The 25,084-nt window shown below is 43.0% G+C and overlaps 1 long non-coding RNA gene and 1 other non-coding gene across 5 annotated transcripts; one reads left to right on the top strand and one right to left on the bottom strand.

Moving 5' to 3' along the window:
• Positions 1-4,261: 4,261 nt before the first annotated feature.
• Positions 4,262-23,834, top strand: LOC110300739 (uncharacterized). Of its 4 annotated transcripts, XR_015048742.1 has the most exons (5): positions 4,262-4,468; positions 4,983-5,135; positions 14,239-14,310; positions 15,026-15,080; positions 23,742-23,834. It is a non-coding gene; the product is annotated as an uncharacterized LOC110300739 (long non-coding RNA). The 4 variants fall into 4 exon arrangements; XR_015048743.1 differs by lacking the exon at positions 14,239-14,310 and having other exon boundaries at positions 4,983-5,148; XR_015048741.1 differs by lacking the exon at positions 14,239-14,310.
• LOC115031813 (small nucleolar RNA SNORA17) lies at positions 13,960-14,090 on the bottom strand. Its single transcript, XR_003837474.2, has one exon. It is a non-coding gene; the product is annotated as a small nucleolar RNA SNORA17 (small nucleolar RNA).
• Positions 23,835-25,084: the final 1,250 nt, after the last annotated feature.

Consider the following 25,084-nt stretch of genomic DNA (forward strand, 5'->3'; position numbering starts at 1 on the left):
TGTGGAGAAAGAGGAACACCCCTCCACTGCTGGTAGGATTGCAAGCTGGTACAACCACTCTGGAAATGAGTTTGGTGGTTCCTGAGAAAATTGGATATAGTACTACTGGAGGACCCAGCTACACCACTCCTGGGCATATACCCAGAAGATGCTCCAACATGTAATAAGGACACATGCTACATTATGTTCATAGCAGCCTTATTTATAATAGCCAGAAGCTGGAAAGAACCCAGATGTCCCTCAACAGAGGAATAGATACAGAAAATGTGGTACATTTACACAATGGAATACTACTCAGCTATTAAAAACAATGAATTCATGAAATACTTAGGCAAATGGATGGGACTAAAAAATATCATCCTGAGTGAGGTAACCCAATCACAAAAGAACATACATGGTATAGATTCACTTATAAGTGGATATTAGTCCAGAAGCTCAGAACACCCAAGATACAATTCATAGACCAAATGAAGCTCAAGAAAAAGGAAGGATATTTCTGTCCTTCTTAGAAGGGGAAACAAAATACCCATGGAAGGAGATACAGAGACAAAGTGTGGAGCAGAGTCTGAAGAAAAGGCCATCCAGAGACTGCCCTACCTAGGGATCATCCCATATACAGTCACCAAACCCAGACACTATTGGAGATGCCAGGAAGTGTTTGCTGACAGAAGTCTGGTATAGCTGTCTCCTGAGAGGCTCTGCCAGTGCCTGACAAATACAGAGGTGGATGCTCTCAGCCAACCATTGGACTGAGCACAAGTTCCCCAATGGAGGAGCTAGAGAAAGGACCAAAGGAGCTGAAGGAGCTTGCAGCCCCATAGGAGGAACAATAATATAAACCAACCAGTACTCCCAGAGCCCCCAGGGATGAAACCACCAACCAAAGAGCACACATGGAGGTACCCATGACTCCAGCTGCATATGTAGCAGAGGATAGTCTTGTTGGACATCAATAGGAGAAGAAACCCTTGGTCCTGAGAAGGCTTGATGCCCTAGTGAAGGGGAATGCCAGGACAGGGAAGCAGGAGTAAGTAGATTGGTGAGCAGGAGGCGGGGGGTGGGGGGGATGGGATAGGGGTTTTCAGAGGGGAAACAGGGATAACATTTGAAATGTAAATGAAGAAAATATCTAATTTTTAAAAAGGAAGAAGAGAGGAGGGGAGGGGAGGGGAGGGGAGGGGAGGGGAGGGGAGGGGAGGGGAGGGGAGGGGAGGGGAGGGGAGGGGAGGGGAGGGGAGGGGAGGGGAGGGGAGGGGAGGGAAGGGAAGAGAAGAGAAGAGAAGAGAAGAGAAGAGAAGAGAAGAGAAGAGAAGAGAAGAGAAGAGAAGAGAAGAGAAGAGAAGAGAAGAGAAGAGAAGAGAGAAAAGAAAAGGGATTGTACCCCATCAGAAGCAAACTCAAGGACACAATTACAGTTTCTTGACTCTTCTTTTCTAATCAGTTGATTTTTTGAATCCCTGACATAGAGACATAAATGCATGTGCACCAAAGCTATATTTGTTTTCATATATTCTCTTGGGGGGAAAAAGAAGTACTTCAAAAGATATATAGCAACCCCTGCTTTGACATAAAGCCTTAATTTAATATTACTAATTATGGGATTGCATCTCAAATCCAATGAATACATTTAGCTCTCTGTATTGGAGATAAAATCATTTAACATGATTTGACAAGCCTATGCCTCAGCAACTAATTAATTTTGTTACAATCCACCAATCAATATGCACAGACTAATGCTAACTGGTGATGACATCCTGCCTCCACTGCTATCGATATGCTCCACACAGAAATTTCTGGAAGGGATTTCTGCTAATATTGTTCTCAGAGGAAGGACCAAATGCCACAGGACGATAGCAAACTTGAGGCTCAACCTCTGTCCACATATTTGCTTTGCTAATTATGTTCTTCCTGCCTTATTTCTGACAGCCTCTACCCTGTGGCTTCAGTTGGTTAAACCTTTACTTATCAGCTTCGTCCATTACCCTATAGCACAACTCAGAGGGAATAGAGTAAGAAGGGTTCCTAACACTCAGTCAGGAAGCCTGGGAGCAAAGAAGTAACATGAGGACATGCCACAGGAAGGAAAAGGGGCCTTCCACCAAGGAGCCAGCAACCACTCAGAGCAGGAAGTTGAGTTGGCCTGGTGAAAACATGTCCTTTATACACCATTAAAGTTGGGCCATCATCGCTTCTTGGCCTTTTGGCTAAGATCAAGTGTAAAATTGGGCCATCTTCTGGTGGCAAAGCCTTCCCCAGGTAAGGCTCAGAAGGATGTCAAAGACTCCTCTGGTGTAAGTGTGCATGTTGACAGTGTGTACAGAAAGTGTCCTCTATAGCATTCTTCCCTGCTCACCTACACACTGCTCCTTCCAGGATTGGCTAACCCTGCCTCCTTGTTTATCTGTATGTAATAACCCTGCCTCCTTGTTTATCTGTATGTAATAACCCTACCTCCTTGTTCAACCGTGGGCAACAGGCCACCTCCCTATATAATAAACACACTGAGCTTCTGGATACTGAGGCTTCTTCTCCATCAGAGAGCCCAGTCTACCTCCTGCCAGCTCTTCTGTGTTGTCTCTTCATTCCCTTGCCATCCAATTAGGTGAATCCCTGGAACCATGCAAGGACTCAGGTAACATTGGTGCCATGCAGTGTTGCCTGGACACAACAGGACCAATGCACACATAAGATCATACAAGCTATGGCTTCATGCTCAAAACCTGAACAAGGTCAGGCCAGCCCAAATCCCAACATAGATGGAGAAGGAGATCTCAACACCTACACTGGCTGAAGAGCTATTGGCTTTGGATGGCTTCTGGGGTCAGGAGAGTTCTCTTCAGGAATGTGGCCCCTAAGAGGCAGCCCATGTTCCAGTGGATGTCCTTAAACTTGCGCATATACCAGTAACATCAGGCACACTCTAGTTAAATAAAAGTGTTCTTGAATTGGGAGTTCAGATGGCAAAGATCCAGGAGGAGCTGAAGGGGAGGGACTGGGCATGGGGTTGATCAAAATAAATTATATAAATGCATAAAATTCTCAATGTATATGTGTGTGTGAATGAACACACACACATATATATACACATACATACATACATATATACATACATACACATATTTTTAAAACTTTATACACATACACAATCATAAGTTAAAAGAATGAATAACTATAGGGTGATTTTTCTAGCTAAGCCACTTGGCAGTGTCCCTTAATACAGTTCTTCATGGCAGTACAAGTTTCCTGCTTAGGAACAGGAAGTGACTTCTAATCCATCTACTCCTTACAGAGAAGCCTGCAGTGTCTGGACAGAGTCAGTTACACCATCAAATGAACTCCCTCCCTATAAGGCAGACACATAAAAAGCTATACGTTTTAGGGGCTAGTCTATACCCAATATGGTAACCCACCTAGTCCTAAATCAAAACAGGGTGCAAAAACAATAGGTAAGACATAAGTCCTACAGGCAGCTGAGCTGTTTACCAAGTTAGACAATCCACATGACAGTGGCAGCCAGGAACAATTTGCTTAGCTATCTGCTGAAGGAAGATGTTCCAGCTCACTGGTACTTCACTTGCTAGATGCTTGAATGAGCCCCAGAGAAGCAGAAATCAGTGCCACATTATGCATACAAGAAGTTATGCACGAGTCGCTACCCTGACAGCCAGTTGCTGCCCATCATTAGCCAGTTTACTTATCTTTCCTCGCCTACCACTGGTATGCTGTGCAGTGTGTTTTATCTATAACATATCTGTGTGTTTGACATGCTTTTGCAAAGCCTCATGCTCTGGTCTTCCTGCAGACCCTTAGTTAGCAATACCATGAACACATATACCTGTTTGCATAACACAGTATCAGCCAACCAAAGCAAAGTGACAGGCCAGCTGATCTCCTTTCATTCCTGTTGCTGTTACAAAAAGCAACTTAGTGGAGGAAGGGCCGTATTGATTATTACAATTTCAGGTTACTGTACATCACTGTGGGAAAGTCAACACTGGAACTTCAGCTAGTCACATGACATATCCATAATCAAGAGTAGAGAGAAATGAATGTGTGTGGGTTCATTTGCTTGCTCACTTACTAGTCAGCTCATGTAGTTCAGGAAATCCCTGCCTAGGGAATGGTACCACCCACAGTTGACTGGGCCAACCCATGCCAATCAACTTAGGAGAGTCTCCTGTAGACATGCCCCCAAGTCCTAACTGAGACTTCCCAGATAATTCTAGGTTGCTAGGTTGACTGTGAATGCTAACCATCACTCAGGCATTATTATCCACTATAGAATGCCTATGTCACAGACTCTCAGTATGTCACAGTATCAGAAGGTTCCAAGTCTGCCACTCCCTCAGTCTTTCTGTGGACCTATAGTATGCAACACAAACAACTTGATCATATACTTTTCTTGTCGATGTGACTACCTAATGACTTGCAGCAGGTAATTGAGAAAGACCTGACTATCTCACCACAGGTATATTGTGTCTTTGTGTCATTTAATGCTTAAAGAACTTAATTTTCTTCCTTTCATACATCAGAGACAAAAAAATTCTGGTGACTTATTTCAAAAAAGTAAAGGAAGTGAAAGCAAAGAAAATTGAGATGAGCTTGAATCTTAATTATCAGTGTGCCTCCATGCACAGTAGAGCATACGATGATGCTATAACTGCTCTGGGAAGGATACAGGACCATACTTATTTTCTAGCCCAGTTCACATGGGAATACATTTTTTTTCACCTAATTTGGGAGCTCACAAAACAGCTCAACTTGCCTGATTCTTTCTGTCTCTAGTTGAAATTAGTTCTTTATCTAGTAGGTCCTATAACAGAAATTGCCTTATACCTTTCCTGAAATGCTTCTTGGCTTTTGTTTTTGTCTTTCTCAGTATTTGCACAGATAAATGTCAGTGTATAATGCACGTCCTGTGTAAAGACCGTAGACTGGGTCAGAAGGGACATGTGAGATTTCAGCAGAGCTTTTTCAAACAGGCTGGGAAATCACTGTTCTTACCAGGAGGACACATTTGTGTGGAAATCATACAGAGATCCATCCTCCACCCAACCCATCCTCTTCTCATAGAACAGAGCACAAGCATAATGGAAAAGTTCCTGACAGACAGCATCAGAAGAACCACATTAGAGGTCAGGCTTAATGGTAATAATTGTGCTCTTATTTCGATAGTATTAAGTTTACCCAACTGCACTGTCTTTATATGCTCTTATAACATCTTTACCACTGTGTATATTGTAAAGGCAGATTTGTTTCCATGTTGGGTACTGTTTATTATTTTAAACACCACCTGCCATTTCTATGATCCATGTCAGGGGATGAACTACTAAAATAACAAAAGAGGTAACATCTGTTTGATGTGACTGTCAAGTTCCAGGAGGCCTGTGTAGCTACAAATGCTGCCCAACCTGGCTCAGAGCTCAAACTCGAGCCACAAGAATACCAATTCACAGTTGGAACCCCAGAGGTGAAAAGCTACTTGCTTTGTATTAGTTGTTGGACCTCCACTAAGTCATGTGGCATTTCTGAGCTGAGTGTTCCCTTCTGCTAAACTGGAAACAGTAATATCCCACAAAGTACCAATCTCATAAAGGAATAGGAGTGGAGACTGGTAAGCCATTTTTCCAGTAATACAGAAGCCTGGGCAGATATACACAGACCTTTGTTTTGGCTAAACCTGGATGTGTTTATAAAATGAGGAAGGAAAAACAGGTTCAAGATCGGTCATTTCATCAAGCACCCAAATCCAAGAACAGACATTGACCCCATGTGGCCAATTCCACCAGGGGTCAACCTGATGTAAATAAAGCATCTCAACTAAGATAAGACAGTCTCTAAAAACATATGCAAAATAAACAAGGCATAGACATCTGTTTGTAAAGGTTAGCAAAACGTTCCTAAGGGAATAGAAGCTGAGCCAACCTGTTTACATCTTTGACACCCCTGAGGACTCTGGCCATTATTATCCTAGGCCAGCAAATGAGACTAAGTCAAGGTGATTTATACTCTAAAAGTAATATAATTGTGGGGGTGGGGGTGGGAAAGAGCTCAATGTGTGAGAGCACTTGATGCATAAGCATGAGAGTCCACAAGACCTGGGCATGGACACATACACATACAGATATACATACACACACATACACACATACATACATACATATACACATACAGACACACACACATACCTACACACATAAATACACATACACACACATAAATACACATACATACACACACACACATACATACACAGATATACAGATACACACACATACATATACACACATACATATACACATGCATACATACACACACATACATATACACACATGCATACATACATACACATACATACAGACGTACATATAGATAAACATACACACACATGCACACAAACACACACACACACCTGTAGCCCAGGGCTATTGGGGTTGAGACAAGAAGATAATGGGGCTTTCTAGCCACCAGCCTAGCTCCAGGTTGATGAAAGACACTGTCTCGAGGAAATAAAGTTGAAATTTTGAATTTTCAAATGATAGAACACAACATCCAACATCTCCTCTGGAGTCTGTGTATGTACATGGGTGTGCTTATCACCCACAACCACATGCTCATTCATCATGAATGCAGAAAGGTGGCAGGGGGACTGGAGTAATATAATTCATTTATACTAGGAAGCTGATAGGATATTAGTTACAGTGAGATGTAAAATATTGACCAGTGCACAGCTAACTTGTACTGTCTCAGGAGTTCATGTGTCCCTGGGATAAGCAGTTTGCTTGCATGGGAGCCTGTTCTTTCTGCTGCATACAGGATGTGTACTGTACAAGCCAGCACTGGCAACCATGGACTGGAACATTCTTTACATTCTTACTCTCTGGTTCTGCCACCACATGGATCCCTGAGCCATACCAGTCTATGGTTAACTTTGAAAATAACTGCACACATGCATTCTCCACCTCCACTCCACAGTCAGTATAAACAAGGAAAAGACATGAGAGTCTGGGAGATAACAGCCATTTCCCAGGGCTTATGACTATATGGCCAGTTTCATTCAGATGAAATCGAATGCATTCTGATATCGGGATTCCTAATTATTATTAGGAGAATTATTAGTCCGTTCTATGTGACATGCTCATAATCCACCATGGGCTTTGCCCTCCTGGCTTGAGCCGGTGTCATTAAGGCTTCCAGGGGCTCCCAAAACAGCATCAACAACTGAACATCAGGTCTTTGGTATATAAACCTTTGGGGAGAATATGTCATATCAACTCATAACACCATCAAGTTTTGATAATATGCCACTGTGAACACACATCATTTGTGTTCATGACATATACATATGAACATACATACAAATGCATACACACATGCACTCACAAACTCATATACCCACACACATAGCTCATAAACATCATGCACACATGTGCACACACACAAGCACAAAGCACATACAAATGCACATAGCACACACAACACTCACTACATAGCACATAGCATATAAATACATAGGAAATATACATCACATACACAACATATAGAATATACATATACTGATATAACATAGACATATGTACACACACCACACAAATATATAACACACACAACACAAAAAGGCATAACACACACATAAATAATGAACACGCAACACATATATACAACACACACATACACTTATACAGACATGACACATATATACACATAGCATACATACAACATGCACACAGCATACACATGGACACAACACACACACATACCCCTATACAAGCATAGTGCACACATATATAATACACATAACAGCATGCATACACATAGACACAACACACACATATATACCTCTAACATGGGCATGTTCTCTCTTCCCATAGCTATCTATAATGCTCTGTGATGATTCTCATTATGTCTTCCAAAAGTGTGTTCTCAGGGATCTCTTTGCCAGATTGGCATGATCTGTGTATTACCAAAGCCCTGATGGGAGGATCCCCTGAGAAAAAAAAAATTGGCAAACTGAGTACATGTAAAGATAATGAAAGCAGCTGGGCCCCATTTAGCCCTTGCCATTGTACGTTGTTATCGCTCATTGTTCTGGCTTCCTGTGCTAGCGCCATAATTTAACACAAGTTCCGAGCGGGGTTTCACATGGAGGGACTTGAGAGAACAGCAGAAGCATGAGACTAATGGGAAATTAGATTACGCATTCACTATAAGGAAACACTCTGCTCTGGTGCCTCTCACATCCCATTTGTCAGCAGCAGCTCTTCCCTGAGATAACGCAACCGCTTCCCACCAACTAAAGAACCCTTCACCTCATTCATTAGTGTGCCATGTGCTCTAACATCACCAGACCGACTAGTGTGAACCGAAACCATCTGGCCAATAGACGTGGGCTAATAAAATAAACATCAGGATTCATTGTTATAAAAAATTGAGATCGGTCAAATCTATATAGATAGAAAATAAATACAGATACCTAATCAGTAATGAACAGGGTGCCAAGCTGTGGTCCCCACAAACTGCTTATTCTAAAGTTTCTCCTTTCCTATTCAATGTTCACTGTCACAGTCACCATCCCGCCTTTACACAGATATGACCGACAGTCCCCAGGCCGAATGACTCAATGAGCTTCCTCACTCCATTTGAAAACAGCCTCTGGGTCAGCACTGCCCAGCCTGACAAGCTGTGGATGTGCTCAAGATCCTGAGGCACTACAGAGAACCAGGTCAGGCCACGGGCAGAAGGAGCACAGAAAATGACAGACGGGTCCACTTGAGTGGAGGTCACGGGAAGAGTGGTGGGCTAAGCCTCTTCCTATAGAAACTGAAGGATCGCAAACACCAGGAAGCTAGAGGCCTGCAAATATCCATTAGGAACTTAGGTCCTGTCAGAATACAGCTCAGGTCTATGAAAAATAACAGGGTGGGACTAACATTGTGGGAATTCTAGTCAGCATTAACTTTCCTTGTCAGTATCAGAGTTCTGTAATTGTAGAAAATAAGAATGTATCCTTCTAGGGATTGGTTGGAGGAAAATGAGACATTACCTATGGGGTCCTTTGTGCCCTGGTAAAGAGAGTATACAGAAGCACATAGGCATCCAAACCTCCTTGATGAGGAAGAGCGGGTCTCTGTTAGACAGTAGATGTGGATGATAACCCACATATGTCCCTCTAGACTCCAGGCCTAGGAGGAGAGCTATACAATATAACAAAGAAACATCCTGAAGAAGCCACCTAGAGTGCAGCTCACTCAACTCTCTTTACACATACAAATGCATACACATATATACATGCACTCACAAACTCATATACCCATATATACATAGCTCACAAACATCATGCACAAGCATGCACACACACCCAAAGCACATAGCACACGCACATATAGCACACACATGCACACAACACACAGAGACTGCCTCAGAAGGCATGGCTTATAGTTTCAGCGAGAGGGAAAGGGAGAGAGTATGAAAGCCTGATGTCATAAGCACCCATTGCAGCAGGGCACTAGAAAGCGTATTCTTCTAAGGAGTATTCATCTTTAAAAATAGAGCTTCCTTCCTCCCTCCTTCCCTCTCCCTTCCTTTTCCATGTGAGCACACTATGGGAAGACAGTCATCTGCCAATCAGGTAGATCCCTCACCAGATTTGATCATAGACCACCCTCTGATCCTGACCTCCAGCATCCAGAACTGTTAAACCGTTCCTTGTTTGAGCCATGTGGTCTCTATGATGCTCTGCTACACAACCTGGACCAAATGGGACCATCGGGATGGCTATAGCAAACGCATACAGATCACCATGAACTAACAATGAGCCCGTGCTTTGAGCAGTAAGCTCTGTGCACTGTGCAATCATGTGTGGGTCTGGGAACCTTTCCACTTCAGCCTTTTAGTACTGAGGGACCTTGAGTGATTATTTAAATTTTCTCTGCCTTGCTGTCTTATTTTTGAAAAAGGGGTAACAGTGATGTGGATGATGGAGGTGGTGGTGGTGGTGGTGATGGTGGCGGTGGTGGTGGTGGTGGTCAAAATAAGGAGGATGATGATATCCACCTTTCCAGGATGCTGGGAAGCCCTCAATGAGCTCATCTACAAGCACAACTGGAATAGAGGCTGGACACAGGAATGAGTGTTCTCATTAAGAGCCCAGAGCTGAGTAGTAAGAACTTGGGTTGGGATCCAACCAATCCCATGAAACTGAGAGCGGTTCTCCACTTCGTTGAGCTTCGATGCTTCTGCGGTAAAATGAGGCTGTAGATCATCAGGGCTTTTATTTAACCTATAGAACTCTTGTCATTTCCCATCCTAAACTTTCCTGCCTAAAATTGCTATAGATGGAGGCAAAGGCCCAGTTTAGCATATGCCATATTTGCTTTACAGACGAGGTCAGAGCTGAGGAACTTGGAGTGGCTGGCAGGAAGCAAACTCAAGTAAGCCTTCACCTATGGGCAGGGAAATCTCCAGTGTTCAGGGGTTATTGTCAGGAGTTCACACATACAAGTTCACCTAATAGCACAACTCTACACTGCAAGTGATGCATTGCAAATGCTGTGAAAGACACTGAGGCTCAAAGAAGCTTAGAAACGTTCTCATTTCTGGATAACTGATGGGGCCCTACGCCGGGTCCTCACTACTCAGCTTTGGGCTCTCTAGTGTAGTAGCTTGTGCCCAGCCATTATTCCAGGTGGTGCTTGTAGAGCAGCTCATTGTGGTTGTTCCAAGAAAGGCAGATACCATTGCCCCCTTCACCACTGTCTCCATCCTCATCCTCGGCACCTACCTTCTTCCATGCACAAGACAGTGAAGCGGAGAGAGTGTAACTCCCCATTGAAGGCTCCTCGGGATGAAGTAGTGACCTCTCTCATGGGCCACTGTCCTAGACACAGAGACCATCCCAGCGTGGGGTTGGGGGGAAGGTCTGCACTGCACATGATGCCTAACAGGTGCAATGCAGCTCTGAAAGTGACCAGAAGTTCCGGCCTTCCAGTTGTCACTCATTGTGTGTGAAGAGCTACACCACACTAGACACCAGTCTATCTGATGCCCTGAGGTGAGCAAAAAAGGTTAAGAAGACAATATTTTAGTTACTTTCCATTTGTAAAGAATACACGTGAAATTATTTTAGATAATTTTACTCTATACTTCACCCAAGAAGAAAAAAGCATTCTTTACTGTGATCTATTTCTCAAGGTTAAAGAAAATACAATGAGCTGAACACTAGCCTCTAATGATCTAAAAATAACTGTTGCACGCCTGTGTTTTTGTGCAGGTACCACTTCCGATTTATGCATTTGAGTTGCTTAAGTTAAATGAACTGTATTAAATTTAACACCACAAATTAATTTGTAGAAAGTTTTTTTTTTTTCAAGACAGGGTTTCTCTGTGTAACACTGACGTCCTGGAACTCACTTTGTAGACCAGGCTGGCCTCAAACTCAGAAATCTGCCTGCCTCTGCCTCCCGAGCACTGGGATTAAAGGTGTGCGCCACCACGCCCGGCTAATTTGTAGAAACTTTTGATTGGGTCTTTGTGAATTTCACATTAAGCACCCCAATCCCATTCATCTCTCTCTCCCCTCATACCCACACTTGCAACCTCCTGCCCACCAACACAGAGAAAAAAATTCTTCATGGAAGCTGTAGTGTGTCACAGGGTGTCCCATAATACACTCTTTTGTCCACACTTCTTTGCTTGCCAATGTTCATTGCGATGAGTCCATTGGTCTGGTACAAGGCCTCTGGCTTCTGCTATTCTACCAATACAGAAAACTCCCTAGGACTCCTCTCAGATAGCCTGTTGTTGCCATGTGTCATGGATATCCTGTAGTTTGGGATCTGTAGGTCTAACCCCTAACCTCCAGCCATTTTCAATGAGATAGATGTTGGGGTGGGCTGATTCAAAACCCTTGATCTGGACCTGAGAGGTATCTGAGCTGATCAGCAGCCTGCCTTCTCTCCATCTTCCGTGCCTTGGAACCAGCTCACCAGCAACTTAGGCAACCAGGGCCACCTCTACCCTGCTGCCCAGGGAAGGTACAGGGCCCCCTCTCCTGAGTATTTCAGAACTGGGACATGGCCACTTTCCCCACTCTCATGACTCCAGGGCCAACTCTCATACCTGCCTTAGATGGCTTGGGTTGAGAGTATGGGAGGGCATTTCTCCCTTGCCCATGTCAACATGGCAGGCAAGTTGTGGGACCAGCTCTCACATGCTTACACCCTTAGGGCTGGCTCTTACCCTCAGGGCCTCGCTGACTTGCACTCAGGCCGTCAGAGTTAGCTCTATTATGCTGCCCAGGTGAGGTGCATGGCTGCTTTCCCAAGAGCTGCAGCTGATGAAACAGGCCAGCTCTCCTGCTCTCATGACCCCAGGGCCAGGTCTCTAGCCTGCTGCGGATGATAAGGGGTGAGGTGGAGAAAAGAGTATTTCACCCTCTTCCAAGTGGTAGGGTCAGACAAGTGGTAGGGTCAGCTTTCTCATGCTCGTATCCTAGACTCACCCACACTCCCACAGTGTGAGGGGCCTGCTCTCCTGAATACTGCAGTTGCCTAGGAGCAGAGTCAACTCTCCTACTTTCCTGCTCCCTGAGCCAGCTCTCTCACAACTCCCAGGTCAGAGGTAGGGCCCGTTCTGTAAAGCTTACGGGCATCAATATAACTCCAGGTGCTAGCTCAGACCAGGGATGTCCCCCTGGCCTTTGGTGGTAACCGACCCCTGTGCTGCAGGACTACAAACCCAGATAGCCACGTTCCCCTTCCACCCCCCATGGCAGCACAGGCCAGGACTTCACCATGATGCCAGGAGTTATCATCAACTACTCACATCAGGCTATTCCTCACTTCCTTCAAGTCCCCAGTTCTGCCTCTGTTCATTGTGCCAGCATTCCTCTGTATCTCTTTCTCTCCATTTCTCTACTTATTTGCTTCTCTTAGTGGCATCCAGAGTAGCATCTTGGAGTGTCTGGAGTCACCTCATGAATGGTCTCAAGAGTGCTATGCCCTGCTGGGGCATTATGGCACCAGACAGGATTCAGCTTGGACATGGTCTATTCCCTGGGCTGCATGGCACTGAACTGGTGGTCATCTCAGGCTAGCTCCATGTCCGTGGTCCATGGCACCAATCTGGTGGTCCTCTTGCTTGACCCTTGGCAGCTGACCCTATCATGTGTCTCTGCTGTGAAGGCGTGGACAATGGTGAAATACCCTTCTCCCTCCTTTGTCCCTCACCACCTGTGGCATGCTGCAGTCCTGGTCCTAGAGTCCTGAGAGCAGGAGATCTGGCCCTGTCACTCACTAGCTACAGTTGTGTGAGTGTTGAGAGCTTTTGGTGCCACTTACAGGAATCTGGCATTTGTCACTGAGCTCAGGCAAGGAAGTAGGCTCAGGTAAGAATGTCAGAAACAGTGACCATGGGGCTTTGTTTACTGCTTTGCTTGATTGCTGTCTTCTGTGATCTCTTTGCTTACTACTCTGCTTGATTACTATCTTGTGTGATCTTTTTGTTTGCTACTTGGCTTGATTACTTTGTCTTTGATCTAAGAACCGACCATGTATTTTTGGATGTTCCGAGAATGATATAAAAGCAGGCTGGAGAGACATAGAGCTACTTCAGCTTCAGCACTGGCTGGGGTCGGGTTATCATTTTGTCTAATTGTCTTTGTCGTTTCAATCCTCACTCCCTCTCTTGAGACCTGGTTGACGGACTGAGCTGGCTTGGTCAGGAAAGCAAAGGGGTACAAGCTTGCTTCCTACCCAGCCCACCTGAGTGGCCCCTTACAAGGGTTGTCTATCTCAGGCTCACTTTTGCTAGAGTCTTGTGGTCACAGGCAGGGTTCTTCTAGTTTCTGTCTTGCAGTCCTGGAAGCCTTTCTGAACATGCCTGGTGGTTGTCTCAGGCCACCTTGCTGTCCCAGATCCTCACACCAGACTGGTGGTCATCTCGGGCTCATGTTTTTCAGGGACTGTTAGGCTTCTAATCATTGAGATGTCCACAGATCAGAACGCTGGGCAAAGCACAACCTATCTCCTCTCTGCCACCTACTGACACACATGTGACACAGCAATCATACTTACCATGCCTCTAGGGGCAGGGTACAAATTAATTTGGAGATATTAAATCCCTTCTGAATTTGGTAAGTGTCACAGAAACAAAGTCAAATGTTTCTGGAGGGATTGAGCATGTTGACTATAGTTCTTGTATTTCTCTTTTTCTATCCTCCTCTTATTCCGCTCTTGGCAGGCTACCGCGGACAGCAAAGAAAAGGGACGTCGTCCTGAGAGTTCTTTAAAAGACAATTAAACCACTATACTGGTAATGTTCACAGACCAATGTGTACAAGCACTGTTGCTCCATCCCTATATGTATTCCTTTCCTATATGTAGAGTTTCCAGTTATAATTCTGAAACTGACCATGAGGCTGTTTCTGTGTTGCTGACCTTCCTCATACTGATGCATGTTCGTTCTTGTAACTCCCAAGTGGGAAATATCTATTAATATGGCTGTCCTTGTAGTAGAAATATTTGTTATTGGGTAAAGGAAACAATAGCCATTCACTCCTTTCACAGGAGCAGACTGTATAATCCAGTTTGATACTTCGATATGTAAACCGTTACCCCTCCCCCCAAAAAGAAAAGCAGCAATATAAACACCTGAAAGTGAGGAGCTGGAGAGAGGGAGGGAGAGAGAGAGAGAGAGAGAGAGAGAGAGAGAGAGAGTGAGAGAGAGAGAGAGAGAGAGAGAGAGAGAGAGAGAGATTTTACAAAACAAGGATCAAGCAAGACAAAGAAAAGGGCACCACATTGACATTGCCTAGTGAGTGTGTCCTGGTGACATGTGTGCCATCATCACAACAGAATGCCCCAGACCAGAAGGTTCAAGCATGAAGCATCTACTTCTCACAGGACAGGAGGCTAGTGCCTACAAGAGCAAGTTGTTGACTGACTCCACTTTCCGTGAGGATGTACACATCTCCAAACTGTCACGTTGTAGAAGAGAGCAACCTGACCCCTTGGTTTCTTTTCTGCAGGGGACTAATGTCAACAACAAGGTCCAGACTTCATGACCTGATCCTTCCCACCAAGGTATCCTCCTCTAATTTTATCACGTGGGATAAGAGCTCAATCTATTAACTGCAAGCAGGGGACACAGCGTCCAATTTATACTGTGATTTAAAAAAAATGGCCAGGCATGGTGGCGCACGCCTTTAATCCCAGTACTTGGGAGGCAGAGGCAGGTGGATTTCTGAGTTCGAGGGCAGCCTGGTCTACAGAGTGAGTTCTAGGACAGCCAGGGCTATACAGAGAAACCCTGTCTCAAAAAAAAAAAAAAAAAAAAAAAAAGCTATTACTTAAACATACTTTTGTGTAGGTAATCACTTTTTGGGTTTACAAATAACTGGGTTTACAAATAACATATTTCCTGTGCCTAGGCAAAGATAAAATAAAATAAATGCTACATGGAATAAAAGCTACAGAATAGGAATACTATAATATTGAGCAAAAAATGAAGACTTTTATATGTACAAAACATTTCTAGTCTTTTGAAACAAGTTACAGGAGCAGAATATCTTATTGACAGCAAAACAAACTATTGTGATTATAAATTTTCACCATCTTCCATGTCCCTTGCTGCTGTTCCATGTCTGTGCTCAAGAGCATCGTGATTGATTTCTCAGCCCACTGTTCTGTCTTCCTATTTATTCCAGGTTGTGAAAACGGAACTGTGAAAAAGAGAGTGCATATAGAAAAGATGTGTAGTGGTCAGGAAAGTGTGCCTTGGGCGATCAAATTATATGTAACATCATTAGATGTGACGAATCCTTGGATGCTGTCTGCAATTGCTGCATTTCTGGCTTCTCCCCGGGCCTCACCAGGAAGGACTCAGACACATTTGGGCTAAGGACAGTGTGCTGTTTCTTTTGTCAACTCATTAGCAGCTTCTGTGTGCCCATATAAAACATTCATCATGGCCATCTCCCTCTTGTGCTTTTTTTTTTTTTTTCTGTTGAAAAGAATGAAAGTATCAAATGCGCCCAGTGGGATGCATGCTTTTGTGCTTGATAATGCAAAGGAGACAAAGATGGAAAGGTCCTGGACCTCAGTTGTAAAGAACTCTATATTTCATCAGAGAGGAGGAGGTCTGTGGATGTGAATAACCATAGTCCAGGTAGACATAGGTAACAGTCGACAGAGTGGTGAGCATACGGGTTTAAAGTAATCAAGAGCAGCATTGGTGCTGTTTAGAAAGCCCATGCTCAGGGAATTCATGAACTTGTATCCTTTCTGAGGGTATAAGGGACAACTGTAAGAAGGAAGCAGAATTTGAGCTGGCCATTAAAGAATGGGGGTAGTACTGAAAGAAACATTTGCCTTTCTGCATCTGGGTTACCTCACAAACTATGATCTTTACTAGTTCCATCTATTTACCTGCAATGTCTATGATTTCATTTTTCTTTACAGGTAAAATAGTATTCCATCATGTACAGGGACCATTTTCATGACCCATTCCTCAGCCATAGGACATTTAGGTTCCTACGTATTGTGAATTGAGCAGAAATAAACATGGCCTAGCAAGTATCTGTAGAGTAGGATTGCACTCCTATGGGCACATGCCAAGGATTGGTATGCCTGGGTCATATGGTAGACATAGTTTTAGTTTGTTGAGAATTCTCCATACTGGTTTCTACAATGTCTGGACCACTTGCATCCCAGCGGCAGTGGATGAGGGGCCTTTCCCCTACACTCCCTCCAACATCTGTTGTCAGGTGATCATTACCTTTGCCATCTTGACTGGAGTAAGATAAAAATCTCAAGAGTTGTTTTGATTCCCATACCCCTAATTGCTTGAGAGAATGAACTTTTTTTTTTTTTTTGATATTTCTTAGACATTTTTTTCCTTCCTTTGAGGCTTCTAGTTCTACATCTTCAGGTCTGAGTACAAATAATGGAATCACTTCAGAAACCAGAAAAGTAGAAAGGGGTCAGGGTGTGGCAGGGGAACAACAGGGATAGGAATAGCAAGGTGAAAGTGATCTCATGGAAATAAAGGAGTAGGAAAAAAGGAGGGGACTCAAATATAGAGGAGAGGAAGGTAAATATAAAAGAAGGAGGGGGAGCCTAAGATAACAGTAGGATGTCTGAATAGGTCAGAAGGGATCATAACCATCCCTAAAAATGCCTAGGATACATGTAAGTTAGCATGTAAACATATATACATTTCAGTTGAAAGTTTGTCATCTGGGTTAATAATATTCCCTTCAAGAGGCAAAGACTGCCTATCAAAAAAAAAAAAAAAATCCAACCCCAGGCTTGACAAGCCCTCTTTTGAGTTGTTAGCCAGAGTTGTTCAAGAGACTCGCAAACATGATTAAGCTATTGCTGTTGCCATTGGTTGCTGCCTAGGGTGGAAGGTAAGTCTCTATTGCTGAAGGCACCATTCACTTTATATATAGGGTCCAAAAGCATCCAAGTGGAAGTGGCCTAAAAGCCTCTTCCCTGAGTACTAGCTTCATGGTACCAGAAGTCTGTATGCAAGCTTCGAAACAAAATACTGGACACCCAACAGTCCTACCCAGGTATGACACCTATGAATCACATCAATGAACAGCATGTCACCTAAGGGTGCACTATTGGCACACATACATTGACAGTAATAACTCTATAATTAGACATAAGACCATTTATGAACAAGAGGGTAATCATGACTGGTAGCAGAAACCCAGCCAACTACCCAAGGCTACTAAAGTCATAGACCATAAAGAAGAACCTATGACCCCCAGTTTTCTAAAACAGCATAATTCTTAACTATATTCTAGATATTTGTCCCAATACCACAAGGCATGGTCAGCAAAACCTGCATCAGCAAAGCCCAACAATGACCAGCAAAGAATGGCAGGGCAAACAATGACTCTGATACCTAAACCACAAAAAGACCCCACAAAGATAGAGAACTTCAGACCAATATCCCTTATGAATATTGATGCAAAAATCCTCAATAAAGTTCTTGCTAACCGAATCCAAGAACACATCAAAACAATCATCCATCCAGACCAAGTAGGTTTCATCTCAGGGATGCAGGGATGGTCCAATATACAGAAATCCATCAACGTAATCCAGTATATAAACAAACTCAAAGACAAAAACCACATGATCATCTCGTTAGATGCTGAGAAAACATTTGACAAAATCCAACACCCATTCATGATAAAAGTCTTGGAAAGATCAGGAATTCAAGGCCCATACCTAAACATGATAAAAGCAATCTACAGCAAACCAGTAGCCAGCATCAAAGTAAATGGTGAGAAGCTTGAAGCAATCCCACTAAAATCAGGGACTAGACAAGGCTGTCCACTCCCTACCTATTCAACATTGTACTTGAAGTCCTAGCCAGAGCAATTAGACAACAAAAGGAGATCAAGGGGATACAAATTGGAAAGGAAGAAGTCAAAATATCACTTTTTGCAGATGATATGATAGTATATATATATATATATATATATATATATATATATATATATGTGACGCTAAAAATTCCACCAGAGAACTCCTAAGCCTGATAAACAGCCTCAGTGAAGTAGCTGGATATAAAATTAACTCAAACAAATCAATGGCCTTTCTCTACACAAAGGACAAACAGGCTGAGAAAGAAATTAGGGAAACAACACCCTTCTCAATAGTCACAAATAATATAAAATACCTAGGCGTGACTCTAACTAAGGAAGTGAAAGATATGTATGACAAGAACTTCATGTCTCTGAAGAAAGAAATTAAAGATCTCAGAAGATGGAAAGATCTCCCATGCTCATGGATTGGCAGGATCAATATAGTCAAAATGGCTATCTTGCCAAAAGCAATCTACAGATTCAATGCAATCCCCATCAAAACTCCAACTCAATTCTTCAACGAATTAGAAAGGGCAATCAGCAGATTTCATCTGGAATAACAAAAAACCTAGGATAGCAAAAACTCTTCTCAAGGATAAAAGAACCTCTGGTGGAATCACCATGCCCAACCTAAAGCTGTAGTACAGAGCAATTGTGATTAAAAACTGCATGGTACTAGTATAGTAACAGACAAGTAGACCAATGGAACAGAATTGAAGACCCAGAGATGAACCCACACTCCTATGGTCACTTGATCTTTGACAAGGGAGCTAAAACCATCCAGTGGAAAAAAAGACAGCATTTTCAACAAATGGTGCTGGCACAACTGGCTGTTATCATGTAGAAGATTGCGAATTGATCCATTACTATCTCCTTGTACTAAGGTCAAATCTAAGTGGATTAAGGAACTCCACATAAAACCAGAGACACTGAAACTTATAGAGGAGAAAGTAGGGAAAAGCCTCGAAGATATGGGTACAGGGGAAAAATTCCTGAATATAACAGCAATGGCTTGTGCTGTAAGATCAAGAATCGATAAATGGGACCTCATAAAATTGCAAAGCTTCTGGAGGCAAAAGACACTGTCAATAAGACAAAAAGACCACCAACAGATTGGGAAAGGATCTTTACCTATCCCAAATCGGATAGGGGAATAATACCCAATATATATAAAGAACTCAAGAAGGTGGACTCCATAAAATCAAATAACTCCATTAAAAAATGGGGCTCAGAACTGAACAAAGAATTCTCACCCGAGGAATACTGAATGGCAGAGAAGCACCTGAAAAAATGTTCAACATCCTTAATCATCAGGGAAATGCAAATCAAAACAACCCTGAGATTCCACCTCACACCAGTCAGAATGGCTAAGATCAAAAATTCAGGTGACAGCAGATGCTGGCAAGGATGTGGAGAAAGAGGAACACTCCTTCATTGTTGGTGGGATTGCAAGCTTGTACAACCACTCTGGAAATCAGTCTGGCGGTTCCTCAGAAAATTGGACATAGTACTACCGGAGGATACAGCAATACCTCTCCTGGGCATATATCCAGAAGATGTCCCAACCGGTAAGAAGGACACATGCTCCACTATGTTCATAGCAGCCTTATTCATAATAGCCAGAAGCTGGAAAGAACCCAGATGCCCCTAAACAGAGGAATGGATACAGAAAATGTGGTACATTTACACAATGGAGTACTACTCAGCTATTAAAAAGAATGAATTTATGAAATTCCTAGGCAAATGGATGGACCTGGAGGGCATCATCCTGAGTGAGGTAACCCAATCACAAAGGAACTCTCACAATATGTACTCACTGATAAGTGGATATTAGCCCAGAAACTTAGGATACCCAAGATATAAGATACAATTTGCTAAACGCATTAAACTCAAGAGAATGAAGACCAAATTGTGGACACTTTGCCCCTTCTTAGAATAGGGAACAAAACACCCATGGAAGGAGTTACAGAGACAAAATTTGGAGCTGTGACGAAAGGATGGACCATCTAGTGATTGCCATATCCAGAGATCCATCCCATGATCACTTTCCAAATGCTGACACCATTGCATACATTAGCAAGATTTTGCTTAAAGGACCCAGATATAGCTGTCTCTTGTGAGACTATGCCAGGGCCTAGCAAACACAGAAATGGATGCTCACAGTCAGCTAGTGAATGGATCACAGGGCTCCCAATGGAGGAGCTAGAGAAAGCACCCAAGGAACTAAAGGGAACTGCAACCCTATAGGTAGAACAACAATATGAACTAACCAGTACCCCGGAGCTCTTGTCTCTAGCTGCATATTTATCAAAAGATGGCCTAATAGGCCATAACTTGAAAGAGAGGCCCATTGGACTTGCAAACTTTATATGCCCTAGTACAGGGGAATGCCAGGGCCGAAATGTGGGAGTGGGTGGGTAGGGGAGTTGGGGGGGGGTATGGGGGACTTTTGGTATAGCATTGGAAATGTAAATGAGCTAAATACCTAATAAAAAGTGGAAAAAAAAGAAAATATCTAATAAAATAAAAAAGAAACTAAAAAAAAAATCTCAGGAAAATTATTCAAATGGAGAAAATTACTTAAAATACCTTTTCTGGAAGTGTAATGAAGCCTAAGTTGATGTGATGCAGACCTAGAGGACCTGCTTGGCTGTGGAATGCCACATGTTCTTAAGTTTTGTGGAGAACAAAGCAAAGACAAAGTAAGAACCCATCAAGGTTATGGAGGGGTTACATGCAAAGGTGTAAACTCCGTAAGAGTCTTATCTCTATGTTTATTTATTACCACCTTATAATATCCCAGGGTATGGATAATGCAATCCCACTGTATATGGGAACTGGTCACAAGATTCTTCAAAACAATCAAATCCAGAAAGAACTAGGATGCACTGGAAGAAGCCTGGTCATGAGTATGGCAAAACCAGGGAGTCCCTACAAGCAGGGCCACAGAAAGGTTGCCTATAGATAGCAATGAGACCGTATCCTAGGTGGAATGTCCCTGCTTAATCTCAATCTATAATACTATCAAAGACACCAGACAGGACCCATCTGCGGATGGCGCCAGGCTCCACATACATTGTAATAATGCTTTTGTGTACTCATAGTACTCTGGGAAACTGGAAAAAAGAGCCCGATTTCTCAAGGACACATGCAGTAGTTGTAACTCCAGACAGCTACACTCAAATCAAGCTGGATCCCCATAACCAGTCATGAGAAAGAGAAAGCCCCAGAGGAGGGCTTCCCTTCCCAAAAGAGAAGGGGAAGGTGGAATGGGGGAGGATTCCCATCATGGGGCACTGTGAGGAGAGGAAGAGCTGATATGGTCTTGTAAAGTGAATAAATAAATAAATAAATAAAAATAAATTTAATAAAAAAAAAAGAATGGCAGGGCAAACCAATACCATACAGCATCATCCACTGTCTTTTGGGTTATATTTATACTCTTTCCAACGTCACATGTTCTTGCAAGTGTGCACTCTAGCAAACCATCACATGCCCTTTTCCCAGGCTGCTTCCAGAAAAACACCACATGACACAACTGAGTCACCAAAGAAACCAGAAATTTCCACTTCAGCCTACGATGTTCCTCTACTCTTTGCTTGTTCTTTATATAATGTTATTTTATTTTGTTTTGTTTTTTCTTTTTCCTTTTTTTTTCTTATTTAACTTTTTTTATTAGATAATTTTTTAATATTTTTATTAGGTATTTTCCTCATTTATATTTCCAATGCTATCCCAAAAGTCCCCCATACCCTCCCCCCCACTCCCCTATCCACCCACTCCCACTTTTTGGCCCTGGCGTTCCCATTAGATATTTTCTTTATATACATTTCAAATGCTATCCTGAAAGTTCCCTATACCCTCCCTCCACCCTGCTCCCCTACCCACCCACTCCCGCTTCTTGGCCCTGGCATTCCCCTGTACTGAGGCATATAAAGTTTGCAATACCAAGGGGCCTCTCTTCCCAGTGATGGCTGACTAGGCCATCTTCTGCTACATATGTAGCTAGAGATATGAGCTCTGGGGTTACTGATTAGTTCTAAGATGGAACACAGGGCCCCCAATGGAGAAGCTAGAGAAAGCACCCAAGGAGCTGAAGGGGTCTGCAAACCTATAGGTGTTTTGGTTTTTCAAGATAGGGTTTCTATGTGTGCTCCTAGGTGTACTAGAACTTGCTCTGTAGACCAGGCTGAACCAGGCTACTTTGGACTCAGAGATTCCCCTTGTCTCTGCTTCCCAAGTATTGGGATGAAAGGCATACAGCACCATATCCTGCTCCATATACAATTTTTTTAAATGTCCAATACTAAAATATGAAATTAAGAATATCACATGTTATAAGAAAGGTCCTTCCCTCATGGACACTTTTGCCAAAGCTATGGGATAATCGTGTACAAAACTGGCACAAGATCCATGATCTGTGCTCTAGTCTATCAGTTTTCCAAAAATGTGCCCTACCAAATAGCACAATGCATAGGCCCGGATGGCCATGGCAATCTTGATAACAGAAAAAAAAAAAAAAAAAAAAAAAAAAAAAAAAAAAACCTGGCATATGTAACAATACGATTAAAATGAGTGTGAGACTATACCCTAGCTGAGGAGCTATTGGTGATCAATGTGGGGAGGGAACATGGCTGCTGATGGGGGACCCATGCTCAGACAGACAGCACTAATTGGACTCAGTGGGTTTCAAAAAGAAAAACAAAATGAGAAGCTTTTGGGAAGATACAGGGGGAGTGGGAAGGAGAACTGGGTATAAAATCAAAATGTGTGTGTGTGTGTGTGTGTTGTATACATACAACATAGTCAAATATAAGTAAAATTTTAATTTTAATTTGAAAACTAGTAGTTTTTTTAAGGAATTAAATAAGTGGTGTAGCTCTCTAGTAATGACACAGGAAAATATTCTCAAATCATTTTAAGCAGAAAATCAATGTCTAGAGCTATGCAAAAAAAAAAAAAAAATTCTCCAGTTTTGAATATAAATCATGCGTACACACAGACATTCTGTTAACAGAATTTTTATATATGAAATATATATGAGGAAGAGAATCACAGAGAATGCCCTGTAGACAACTGCACGCATAGATGCCTGTGAGTTGTGAGGCATGCTTACATCCTAGAAGCCAGTTCAACTATAGTACCTGGTCCGGACAGATGTTCTGAATTGATTGAATGCTAGATTGTTTTCTGTTATCTTCTTTCTTCTATAGTTTCTCATAATGATTCCAGTATAGTCAGAAAATTGAACGGTCATAAAAATGTGTCTGGATCTGTGTCAGAGCTGGGATGTTAAATTTCGTTTGCTTCTGTCCTGGGCAAATGTAAGTGATTTCTTTTTTTTTTTTTTTTTTTTGAAAAGCTAGCCTCTGAGGATGCTGAAATGAGCCCATCTCCAGGAGCAGAAACAAGGGTAATCATGCGAAAATAAAAGAAAGATGCTAAGTGCCAGCTTCTGATCCTCCTCAGCTTCCCTGTAACGGGCTTGCTTTGATGTAAGCAGCGACTGTGAGTCTGGCTCGATTGGAGAAGCCCAGGACAAGCAGGACCTGTGGTCCTTGTTCTCTCTCCTGTGGTGAGAGAGAGATGTCCCTTTCACAGCAGGCGGGCAGGCAAGGCTGTAATCCAGGGTGCAGATGCTGTTATCAGCCCAAGACTTTGCCGAGATTGAGGTTATGACCAAATTAAACCCTCTCAAGGAATAGACTTCCATTCTCAATGGTGATAATAGCTTTTCTACCTTTCTCAGTGTTTCTTGTTTTTCCTAATGTTTTCTGCAGTAGAAACACCACAAAGAATCAAAGAATCTTCCTCCCAAGTCCTCCACTTCAATAAAGAGGGCAAATTAGTTACTTTACATGGCTGTGACCAAAACACCCAACAGAACAATTAAGGAGAGACAGTGATTATTTTGCCTCGCAATCCACACTGAGTCACTGGAGCCCACACTTGTGAGCAGAACCTCACGGTGAACACCATAGGTATTGGGGGATAGCTGAGCACTCTGTGATGGATAGGAAGCAGGGAAAGAGGAAAGTGTCAGGAACAAGATGCACTGTAGACTCCCCTCACCCCCACTGACACACTCTCTCTATCTGGGTTCCACCTCTCAAAGTTCCCAGAACCTTCTAGAACATTGCCACCAGCTGGATGTGAAGAGTTCCTGGAGAGACATTTCCTATTTAAACCACAAAATGTCATGGCAAATTCACTATGCCCTCACATCCTGAGTTTCGTGGGACCAACATGGTGGGGGCTCCATATCCCCAGGGGCATGGAGAGTGATATGGTCCCTCCACTTCCTCCCTGTGTGTATTTCTAACACAGTCAGTGTCACAGTCATGTGTGGCTTCTGGTCAGAATGTAGACTCAAAGGAAGCACAGCTCTGAAAAGAGATCTCCATCTTCCACAAGTGTCCAACCTCACTGGTTCTGTGGTGATTCATTTTATGTGAGTCAAGTTGGCTTGACTATAGCACCCAAATAATCAAAGTTTATTCTGGGTGACTCTGTAAGAGTGTTTCCTTGAGAGTTAAACTGATGTGCTTTGGATAAAGTAGAGTGCAGACAATGATGTACATTGTCTATATCCAGCCAGAAAGCTGAATACACAAAACAACCAGGCCTTCTCAAGCAAGAAGGAATGCTCCACCAGAGTCTTAAACTTCAAGTGAAGGGTCAGGTCTCATTCTCCAGCCCAGCATC

Source organism: Mus caroli, unplaced genomic scaffold (genome assembly GCF_978045245.1).
Source record: "Mus caroli unplaced genomic scaffold, Mus_caroli_1 scaffold_10, whole genome shotgun sequence".
NCBI classification, from domain to species: domain Eukaryota; kingdom Metazoa; phylum Chordata; class Mammalia; order Rodentia; family Muridae; genus Mus; species Mus caroli.